The following is a 10,883-nucleotide window of genomic DNA, read 5'->3' as shown; positions in this document are numbered from 1 at the left end:
GGCCCAGCAGGTGAGATGATTCTAAACACTTTACACGGTTGACACAAAACAGCTTTCACTTATGTATAAAAATCAGAAAATGAAACTGACCAGACTAGTTTTATTATCCAAGCTTAGCCAACGGAAGAACAAACACATGGAAACAAAAAATAGGAAAAAATAAAGTGTAAAACTTTTTCTATTGCTTTGAACTCTGGGGAAAGTTTATAAAGTGTTAGGAAGAATAAAGAAGTGGCTTTAATGATTTTTATTCCAACTCCTCCATTATCTTTAAACCTAAACTTGACTTAATGATTACACTGTTATTCAATGGCTAATGAAAACTGGTACCCGGGAGTAAACTGAAACCTCCAAGTGTTCCAAATGACATCGTCTTTTACCAAGATGGCTGCTTCTAGCAGACAGCTCCAAAATGCCAACTGCAATTAAGCCCCAAATTTCTCCTAATTATTTTTTAGTTTAGTACTAGAGGACTTCTGGACTTAGTCACTGTTGCTGTAGCAGGAACAAAAAGAAAACTAGAGAGCTGGCTTTACTCTTCAGAAGCATACAACCAATGTAAATAATTCTGTTAGAAGTGATCCAGTTTAATTTTCACTGAAACTGACTCCTCTCGCTGACTTTTCCTTTTGGGGATCTGCTACATGAGACAAGCAGCTCGTTAAATTGGAAACGGCTTCTGGAAAACTCACTTGCTGGGTGAAATGGAGGAGCAATGCTAGCAGGGAGCAGTGCCACAAGGCGAAACTCAGACTTAACAGCATTCTTTCCACTTTATCCAGCACCATGATAGAATCTTAAGAGCCAGTCTGGCTTCCATACTTCACAAGTTTCCATTGTTCCCTATCCCACAGTATCTTAAAGCTTCCACTTTTCAAGCGTACTTAGAAACATTCCTTCCAGGCAAAGCAGGGGGCAAGCTGGCTCTCAGCTTTATCACCAACTGCCTCAGAAAGAGAACCTACTGCTACAAGTCAGCAGAGGGGTGGGGTTTAAAGTGCCTGACTTTCTTAAAGGGCCCACGGTTATGGTAACTTAAAATGGATTGGTCTTGAACAGGATCTGGAGGAAAACAGCATTCTGACCTGGTACTCACAGGCAGTAACTGTGTTTAGAAGACTTTAGGGAGAAAGCCATCTTCTAAAGCTTCCCTGCTGATACAGATGGGAATAAACTGGAGAATATTTTTTCACTGTGCTTTTTTATTGTTATTGCAAAGCAGAAGCGTGTCTAATTTTCTACTTGTAAAAGTGGTTCCCCTTATAAACAGACCATTTATCACAACACTGGTTCAGTAATAGCATTACAATGAAAACACTAGTTAGAAAACCAATAATATCATAAAACTTCTTCCCACCTTTCCAGGGGAAATGAATCAGAAGACTAAATGGTAGTCTGTGTTGCCTGGAGGAAGAAGAGACAAATGTAGATCGTCACGTCCATTGGAGAAATAACAAAATTTTCTTTTGTCCTAAATTCAAGCTGCAAAAATATGACAACAAAGATAAAGAATACCTATAGTCTAATTACAAAGCACAACATCGAAATCTGTCCGAGTCCATTTGTGCGGCTAATTTACTCCATGGCCTTGGAACTTTCAATAATAAAGTTAAAATAAGGGCATAAATCATAGGCGATTTTTGTTGTTTAATTTTTAGTGGCTCTAAATAAATTGCTGTACGTATCTAATTACATTAGTGTGAGATACAAGTGATTTCATTCAAACTCTGAAAGGATTTAGTGGTTGCAGAACCCACCATTGCAGTTTTAAAAAGAACTGGAGTAAGCCAAGTATGAGATGGTTATCACAGATTATCAGAATTTGGATAGAATCGTAGAATGTGCCACTGGGGTGCTATCATTTCTTGAAAGGTAATTGATAGTGTTTATTTAAATATATCTTGATTTAGAGGCTAAGTCTAGTCCCTAAGTCTGGTACAGAGTTTCTCACCCTCAGCACTATTAACACTTGGAGCCAGAAAATTCTTTTTTTTTAAATTGAAGTATAGTTGATTTACAATGTCATGTTACTTTCAGGTGTACAGCACAGTGATTCAGTTATATATATATATATATATATATATATATATATTCTTTTTCAGATTCTTTTCCCATATGGGTTATTACAAAATAGTATAGTTCCCTGTGCTATTGCTCTACAGTAGGTCCTTGTTTGTTATCTATTTTACATATACTAATGTGTATCTGTTAATCCCATCCTCCTAATTTCTCCCTCCCCACCTTCCCCTTGAGTTACCATAAATTTGTTTCCTATGTCTGTGGGTCTATTTCTGTTTTGTAAATAAGTTCATTTGTATCCTTTTTTTTTTCAGATTCTACATATAAGTGATATCATATGATATTTGTCTTTTTCCATCTGGCTTACTTCACTTAGTATGATAATCTCTAGGTCCATTGGAAAATTCTTCACTGGGGGCATGGGTAGAGGGGCTGTCCCGTGCATTCCCAGCCTCTACCCACTAGACACCAATAGCGTGCTGACCAAGTGTCTCCAGAAGTTGCAAAATTGCCCAAGGTTGAGAACCACTGATCTAGTAGAACAATTACTTTTGCAGGGCAAAAGCAGGCCCACTTTGGAGTGGCTCTTCAGGCAACATATTGATAACATACCAGTGAGCCATTAGGAGAGGCTCCCTCTCATTTCAGATTCCCAGTGTCTGAGTATTCCCTGGTGGTCCAGTGGTTAGGACTCTGTGCTGTCACTGCCGAGGGCCCAGGTTCAGTCCCTGGTTGGGGAACTAAGATCCCACAAGCCGCATGGCGCTACAGAAAAAAAAAAACAAAAACGAACCAATTCCCAGTGTCAACTAGCCAGGAGATCCTGGACCCAAACAGTCACATCCACACTTACACTTCTTACTATTGTTTGTCTTCAATCACCCATTTCTTTAACATGCCTTTTCAATATTTACACTGATTAACATTTAACTACCCTTGCATATGCAGTATCCAACCCAGGCAAGAGATAAAGCCTACAAGATTAATTACATATCTCATCTCTACCCTCCCACATGTGTTTACTCACTATTTGTTTACAGGAATCAAAACCATTTCTACCAACAGCAGTCTGAAGAACTGTCATCAGTAAATCAAGTGAGAATCAAGATTTTCAACAAAAAATGAAATATATGACTTACATGTCTGAAAATCTGGCAGTCTGAAAAACCTAAAACATATCTTGACACAGATCATACAGAACTGCTGAGCAGGAAATGCTTTTTAAATCCTACTAAATACACAGCAGAGCTTGAAAGAAAGAAAGGGAAATCCCAGGCTCCAAAAGCAAAGAGGAAAGCTGGAAACAAACCAAATGTCCACCTACAATATAAATCCTGTTATATTCATGCAGTGAAATAATATACAACAATGAGAATAAACAAACTACAACTCCAAGAAACAATACGAGTGAACCTCAGAAATACAATGATAAGCAAAGGAAGCCAGATTCAAAAGGATGTATGCTGTGATTGCATTTATACAAAGTTCAAAGGTAGGCAAAATTAATCTATGATGCTAGAAGTCAGAATAATGATTCTTCTTGGGAGGAAATAGTGTTTGGAAAGGATATTAGGAGATTTCTAGTAATGTTCTTTTTCTTTATCTGGGTACATGTTACATAGGTATGTTCACTTGTGAAAAGATATTGAGTTATATATTTATAATCTGTGTGCTTTTCTATATGTATGTTATACTTCAATAAAATGTATGAATCAAAAAGGGAAGGGGCAGCGTACTAGAAACCAGAGCAGTAACCTGGTAGCTGAAACAGGAGCAGTAGACTTGTGAGTCTTCCTAACCATGACATTTGAGTTTAATGCCCACCAGGGACAGGACTTTGAGGCCTTGGGGCCATATAAGGCAGGAAGATGTATCTAAGATACCTACAAAATACCAGACTGTCAAAGAGCTACACCACACTGAAAGGCTGGATTGGAGGGGAATGTCTTCCTACCAGTAAACAGGAAGATAACAAGAAAGATTGTTTTCCTTAAACTGGGTTCAGAGTTTAAAAGAAAATCTCTTTGGAAAAGTTACAATCTAGACCCAACCCTCATGGTGTTAAGGGCTTCACATATATACCTCATACTAGCTACCTGGTCCAGACATCCCCAAAATGATATAATATCTTAAAAGTTGGGCTGGCATGGGAACTCTTTGGGTGATGCAGTGTTCTATATCTTGACTGTGGTGATGGTTCCACAAATGTATACATTTGTCAGATCTCATCAAACATACTTTAAAAGGGTGTTTGTACTCTGTGTAAAATCCAACTAAAAAAATAAACTGACAAAAAATAGTTGGCATAGGGATGGTAATATCCCTAGTGCACCTGGCAGAAACAAATACAAATTTACTCTGGAAGCAGTCTCAAAATGAAGATGGGATTACAACTGAAAATTATAAAACACACAGAGAAAGAATCCACCTTGAACAAAAATTAGCAAACAATAAACAACAGGATGGTATCACTATCCCTAGAACTTTAATTAAGACCAGTGTTGGACAGAGTTGGATTGGATAAAATTAAGTATGTTTAAAATAACTAGAGCCACAAAGGAAGGAATAGAAAGCATAAGACAGAAAAAAACACAATCAGAATTGAAGACAGAACAATCAGAATCACAAAATTATTAAATAGAACATTTAGAACTTAAAAACATCGTATGGTAAAACCCATTAACCAAAGACTAGGAACACACCTGCAGTCAAAAAAAACTAGCTTCATCTAGCTTGCTATAGCAAAGGAGAATGTACACCAGAGCAGTTGTTGGAGGGCTTTATTATAGAATTTGTACTTGAACTTGGTGAACTAAGCAGGGTTTAAGAAAGCAGGTGTTGGTTCTAGATCTGATGTTGTTGAGGAGCGGAGGAAATCTGGTGACTGAATATCTTGATAATTTTTATGTAAAAAGCAGGAGTATTAAAGCACGGCTGGAGTTATAATTGTCAAAGAAGCAGTAGTCACTCACATTAGTCAAGGGTACTATGTTTAATTATTCTTATGGCTGCAGAGTGTACTTCTTTCTGTCTTGTTCCAAACACCTAGATGGAGGGGTGTTATCTGGTCATTGTTTTTACTCTGTTAGCATTGTCGTTTTTCAATTATAAACACCTGAACGTCCACCTGATCAGTTTTTTATTTTATTAAGTGATTAACTTTTAAAACCCTCAAGGAGTTAAATCATTTAGCAGATTGATATAGCTGAAGAGAGAATTAGCAAAGTAGAAAATAAATCTGAGGATATTAGAATGCAGCATAGAGACATACAGTGTCATACAGACATACAGAGCAGATAGGAGACTTAGAGGATAGAATGACAAGGTCTAGCATACATACTATAGATATTTAGGATGGAGATGCAATATTCAAAGTGATAATAGCTGAGAACTTTCCATAATTGTTAGAAAATACGAATGGTCATATTCAGGAGGTAAAATGATAATGGCATAGGATAAATAAAAATAAAGCTATATCAAGAGAAATTCACACATATACTAGTAAAAATTCTGGAGACCAAGTGCAAAAAAAATAAAAACGATCTTATGTAAAACCAGAGAGAAAAAAGAAAACAGGGATTACCTATAAAGGACAACTACCTAAAATTAGAGTGTCAACATATTTCTGGGTTCTTTTCTTTTCTGTTTTTTGGGCCATGCTGCACAGCTTGCAGGATCTTAGTTCCCTGACCAGGGATCAAACCCAGGCCCCCGCAGTGAAAGCGCCAAATCCTAAACACTGGACCACCAGGGAATTCCCGTCAACAGATTTCTTAATAGCAACAATAAAATACAGAAGACAGTACAATAATAACATCAAAACGCTAAGAGAAAATAACTGTACTATGATTCTATGCACAGCTATACAGCTATCTAACAATAAGACTCAATTAAAGACACTTTAAGGCAAATACAATACCACTAACAAAGTCCAGCTGAAAGAATTTCTAGGTGTTCTACTGGAAGGAACAAGATACAAGAAAGATCCATGAGCAAAGAAACCTGGAAGGAAGTGGATAAATTTAAATAAATACTATCTACACAAATATATAATAATAATAATGATGAATAATGGGAGTTAAAAAACCAACAATAATAATAATTACTATTTTAGGGAGAACTAAAATACTGGACAACAACAACAAATTAGTAGAGAGGAATTAGAGTTAAGGCGTTCTAAAAACTTAATGTTTAACAGGAGAGTAGAGATAATGACTCATGTTTTTGTTAAGTTGAATAATGCATGTAAAAAATTTAAAGTAAACCATTAAAGGAATAGAAATGGAATTTTTAACTTCCAAATCAATCAAGGGGAATAAAAGAGAACAGCAAATGCTGATCAATCCACTAGGAGGTTTAAAAAAATAAAAGGAGGGCTTCCCTGGCGGCACAGTGGTTGACAGTCCGCCTGCCAATGCAGGGGACACGGGTTCGTGCCCCGGTCCGGGAAGATCCCACATGCCGCGGAGCGGCTGGGCCCGTGAGCCATGGCCGCTGAGCCTGCGCGTCCAGAGCCTGTGCTCCGCAACGGGAGAGGCCACAGCAGTGAGAAGCCCGCGTACCGCAAAATAAATAAATAAATAAATAAATATAAATAAAAGGAGAAAAGAGAACAGAGAAAATCAGAATGAATAGAAATCACACACATGAACACAAAAATTAGAGAAATTTATGCAAACATATGAGAAAGCATGATAACTGTAATTGACCCTACCTATAAAAACGTAGCAATAATCAGATTGGGAAAAAAGAAAGAAAAATTCAGCCTTTTTAAAATAAGACATTAAAACTAAGGAGTTAAAAATATTAAAAGAATGAAAAAAGGTATATTATACAAAAACTTACCAAAACTGAAGAAACCATATTAAAATAAGCCCCTCAAAGAACTCAAAAGCGCTATAAGCAGTATAAACTATAACAGAAAGGAGACACCTAATAACTAAAGAAACAAATAGAAAGGAAAATTTAACAAAGTGTTAATGCACCTAGTAATATAGCCTCATGTACGTGTATTAAAAATTAACAGATTATAAATATAAATTGACAAATCCACCATCATTGTATGTGATCATAGCACATATCTCTGTTGTAAGATTAAGCAAATGAAAAATTAAAAAGAATGTGGAAGATTTGAACACAATTAACAACCTTGATCAAATGTGTGTGTGTGTGTGTGTGTGTGTGTGTGTGTGTGTATACCTGCACCTGACATTAATAGAACAAACATTCTATTCAGGCACACAATTTACCAAAACTGACAATAAACTAGGTCTCAAAGCAAGTCTCAACACATAATATCTCATATTTATTAGGCGCTTACTCTGTGCGAGGCACTGGCTAAATGCTTCAGTGCTTCACACGTATTAACTTGTTTAACCCTCACAATAACCCTACTGGAGTAGGTATTATTATTATCCCCATGTTAAAGATGAGGAAACTCAGGATAAAAAGAAATAAAGAAAATTGCCTGAACTCATCAACTGATAAATTGGACTGCTGTTCAAACTAATGTCGTCTGCAGATATGCACTTTTTTTTTGTTCAGAGAGAAAGTTTTAAAAGATAGGTGCAAGTACATGTTCTAATCACCCTGAATTGATAAGTTTTGGCATTTGGTCATATATCTTCTAGTATTTTCCTTTTTTCAAAAAGACATAGAACCCTTATAGTTAAGTCCCCTTTAACAACCATTAACAGTTCGATTTCCAACCTCTTCTCCATGATATATATGAATCCTCCCAGTTTTATGTGTACTTTATATATTTATAACAGCCAATGTGTCACCATTAAAAATGTTTAATATTGGTATTGGTGACCATGTATGTGCAAATGTGCACATATACATGGACATCAATTTTAACAGTTACATGGAGAAGGTACAGCAGGGCATCCTGAGTGGGAAAAAAAAAATAGCTTATCCTGTAGGAAATACATCAGAACTGTTGTCTTTTTCTTTCTAAGGAGGAGGTGTTTATCCTAAAGTAAAACAGAGACATCATAATGCTTCACTCCAAATAATTTTCCTACATACCACAAAACAATGATTATCCCTAATAAAATTAACTGTGATTCCCTTAATATCATATAATACTGTATCAATATCAAAATTTTCCCAGTTGTCTCCAGCATGTCATTTACTGCTGGCTTATTCAAATTAAGATTTAATCAAAGATCACACATTGCATTGCACTTGGGGCTTTTCTGTCTCTTCAGTCTCTTTTATCTTAATAAAGGCCTCCCATCACTTTTTCGTGTCATTAAAATACTGAAGATAATTGTAGAGTATCCCACTTCTAGGTTTGCCCAATTTTTTCTTTAGATATTGTTTTAACTTTTTTCTCTGCCCTTTGTATATCCTGTAAACCAGAATTTAGGTCTAAAGCTTGTTTAGATTCAGGCTAAATATTTTTAGTGCGAATACTTCATACGTGAGTCTATGTGCTTCACATCACAATACATTAGGAAGCGCATAATGTCTGATTGTTGACTAAAAATGGATGGTAAGATTAATAACTGAGTTAAAGAGATGACACTCAGGTTCCACCATTGCAGTGCTATGGTTTACCTTTTTTTCCCAGCAAATAGTTGGTGGGGTGGTATTTTGGCAATGGGTACGTTGTCATCCTGTCTCCCATCATCACTTGACCTAATGGTTTCAACATTCATGGATGACCTAGGTTCAAAGAGTCATTTCTTTAAGGGTTCCAAAATGGTTATTGTCCAGTTCTGTCCTTTCTTCTACATCTATATTAGCTGTCATTCTTTTTTTTTTTTTTAATTCATTTTTGGCTGCGTTGGGTCTTCGTTGCTGCCCAGGCTTTCTCTAGTTGTGGCGAGCAGGGGCTACTCTTCATTGCGGTGCGTGTGCTTGTGGCTTCTCTTGTTGCGGCGCACAGGCTCTAGGTGCGCGGACTTCAGCAGTTGTGGCGCACAGGTTTAGTTGCTCTGTGGCCTGTGAGATCTTCCCGGACCAGGGATCGAACCCGTGTCCCCTGCATTAAGCGGGCGGATTCTTAACCACTGTGCCACCAGGGAAGCCCAAGGGCATATACTCTTAACAGCCATGATCTCTTGCTTCTCCAAAGAATCAGTAGCAAGGTTTCTGATCATAATGCAATTAAAAGAGAATTATTAATAAAATATGATGAAAATAATATGTATATTTAGAAATTTAAAATAGTTTCTAAATAATTGTGGGTCAGAAGTGAATTAAATGTAAAAATTAAGACATTTATAACAATGATAACTTAAAATCTACCCATCAAACATGTGGGATGCTGTTAAGGCCGCAAAATAACAGAGGAACAGATAGTAAGATTCAGCAAGGAAAAAAGATAAGGGGCAAATACCTATAAGCAATTTTATGGCAAGAAATAAAAAATTTAGACAAAAGGTACATTTTTGTAGGAAAAAAATAGCTTGCCAAGAACAAATAGAAAACCTGAATGTAAACATTTAACAAATTGAGTCAGAAGTTTAAAATGTTCCCCCCAGAAAACTCTCCCCTGTCGTCTGAAAGGTTTATAAGAAAATGCTACCAATCAAAGAACAAATAAGCCCTGTCTTATACAAAGTGTTCCAGAAAGTAGAAAAACAAGGAAACAACCCACAACTATTTTATGAGGATTATAAACCTGATACTAAAACCAGACGAGGGTAGTACATAAAAAAAAAAAGAAAGAAAGAAAGTGAAATGCTATTAGACTGCTAAGTATTCACCAAAATTGTTCATATCTCCCAACTTCCCTTGCAGTTAGGTGTAGGTATATGACAATGTTCCCGAAGTGGAATATAAGTGTAAGTGATATATGCCACCACCACATGGAGACTTAAAAATTTCAAGCACAAGCTTTCATGTTTTTTTCCTTTATGACTAACTGTAATGATGACCTCCAGGTCTACCGTAAAGAACACAAATTCAAGATGGCAGAGCCCCTGTCAGCCTCCATCCCTGAAAGACTACATATAGCAGATAAGATATTTGCATCTCATATGCAAAGGATTAGTATCAGAATACAGAAACAACTCCTATAAGTGGATAAGAAAAAGACAAACAATCCATTAAGAAAAAAAAGGCAAAAGCTATTGATCGGACAATTCAGCAGAAGTACAAAACCAAATTGCCAATAAACAAAGGACAAAATGCTCAATCTCACTAGTAATAAGTGAAATCCGAAATAATATTACAGTAAGATACCCTTGCATAACCTTCAAATTGGCAACAAAATTTAAATCTAACAATAGCAAGCGTTGGTGAGAACATGAGGCAGTGACAACTGTCTCATTCATTGCTGACAGAAGCATAAAAAGGAGAAAAATTTGGGAATAACCAATCAAGTTGAAAATGCACATTTCTTATAATCTACCAATTCCATTCCTTAATATACATTCTAGAAAACAATTGCATGCAAACACAAAGAGACATTAACAGAATCTTTGCAAAGAGCAAAGAGCTCTTTGTGAAAGAGCAAAACATAAGAATAAATAAATGTTCATCAGCAGGAAAGATGAACGCATTCTATGCAGCAAGAAAACTAAATTCTCTAGGACAATATGTATCAACAAGGATAATTCTCCAAAACATGTTAAGGGGAAACAAAACAAGTAGCAGAGACATAGTACATATGATATGATTTACATACAATTCAAAAGTAGGCAAAACAATGACCATTTGTGAATACTTACATATGTAGTAAATATAAATAGTAAATATACAAAAGCTATATATAATGATAAACACCAAATTCAGGATAGTGGTTGCCTCTAGGAAGGGAGAGAAAATAACAGAGGGCTTCAACTGTGTCTGTAATAATTTATTTCCTTAAAAAAAAAGTATAGAAAGGATTAGATGTAAATGTAAGAAAA

General features: G+C 36.1%; 1 non-coding gene across 1 annotated transcript; it reads left to right on the top strand.

Moving 5' to 3' along the window:
• The first annotated feature begins 2,686 nt into the window (after positions 1-2,686).
• Positions 2,687-2,759, top strand: TRNAD-GUC (transfer RNA aspartic acid (anticodon GUC)). The gene has a single exon. It is a non-coding gene; the product is annotated as a tRNA-Asp (tRNA).
• The last annotated feature ends 8,124 nt before the right edge of the window (positions 2,760-10,883 follow it).

The sequence above is a fragment of the Globicephala melas genome, chromosome 16 (assembly GCF_963455315.2).
Source record: "Globicephala melas chromosome 16, mGloMel1.2, whole genome shotgun sequence".
Lineage (NCBI taxonomy): Eukaryota > Metazoa > Chordata > Mammalia > Artiodactyla > Delphinidae > Globicephala > Globicephala melas.
The sequence above is the reverse complement of the archived record's forward strand: the minus strand, read 5'-3'. Positions and strand labels throughout refer to the sequence as shown.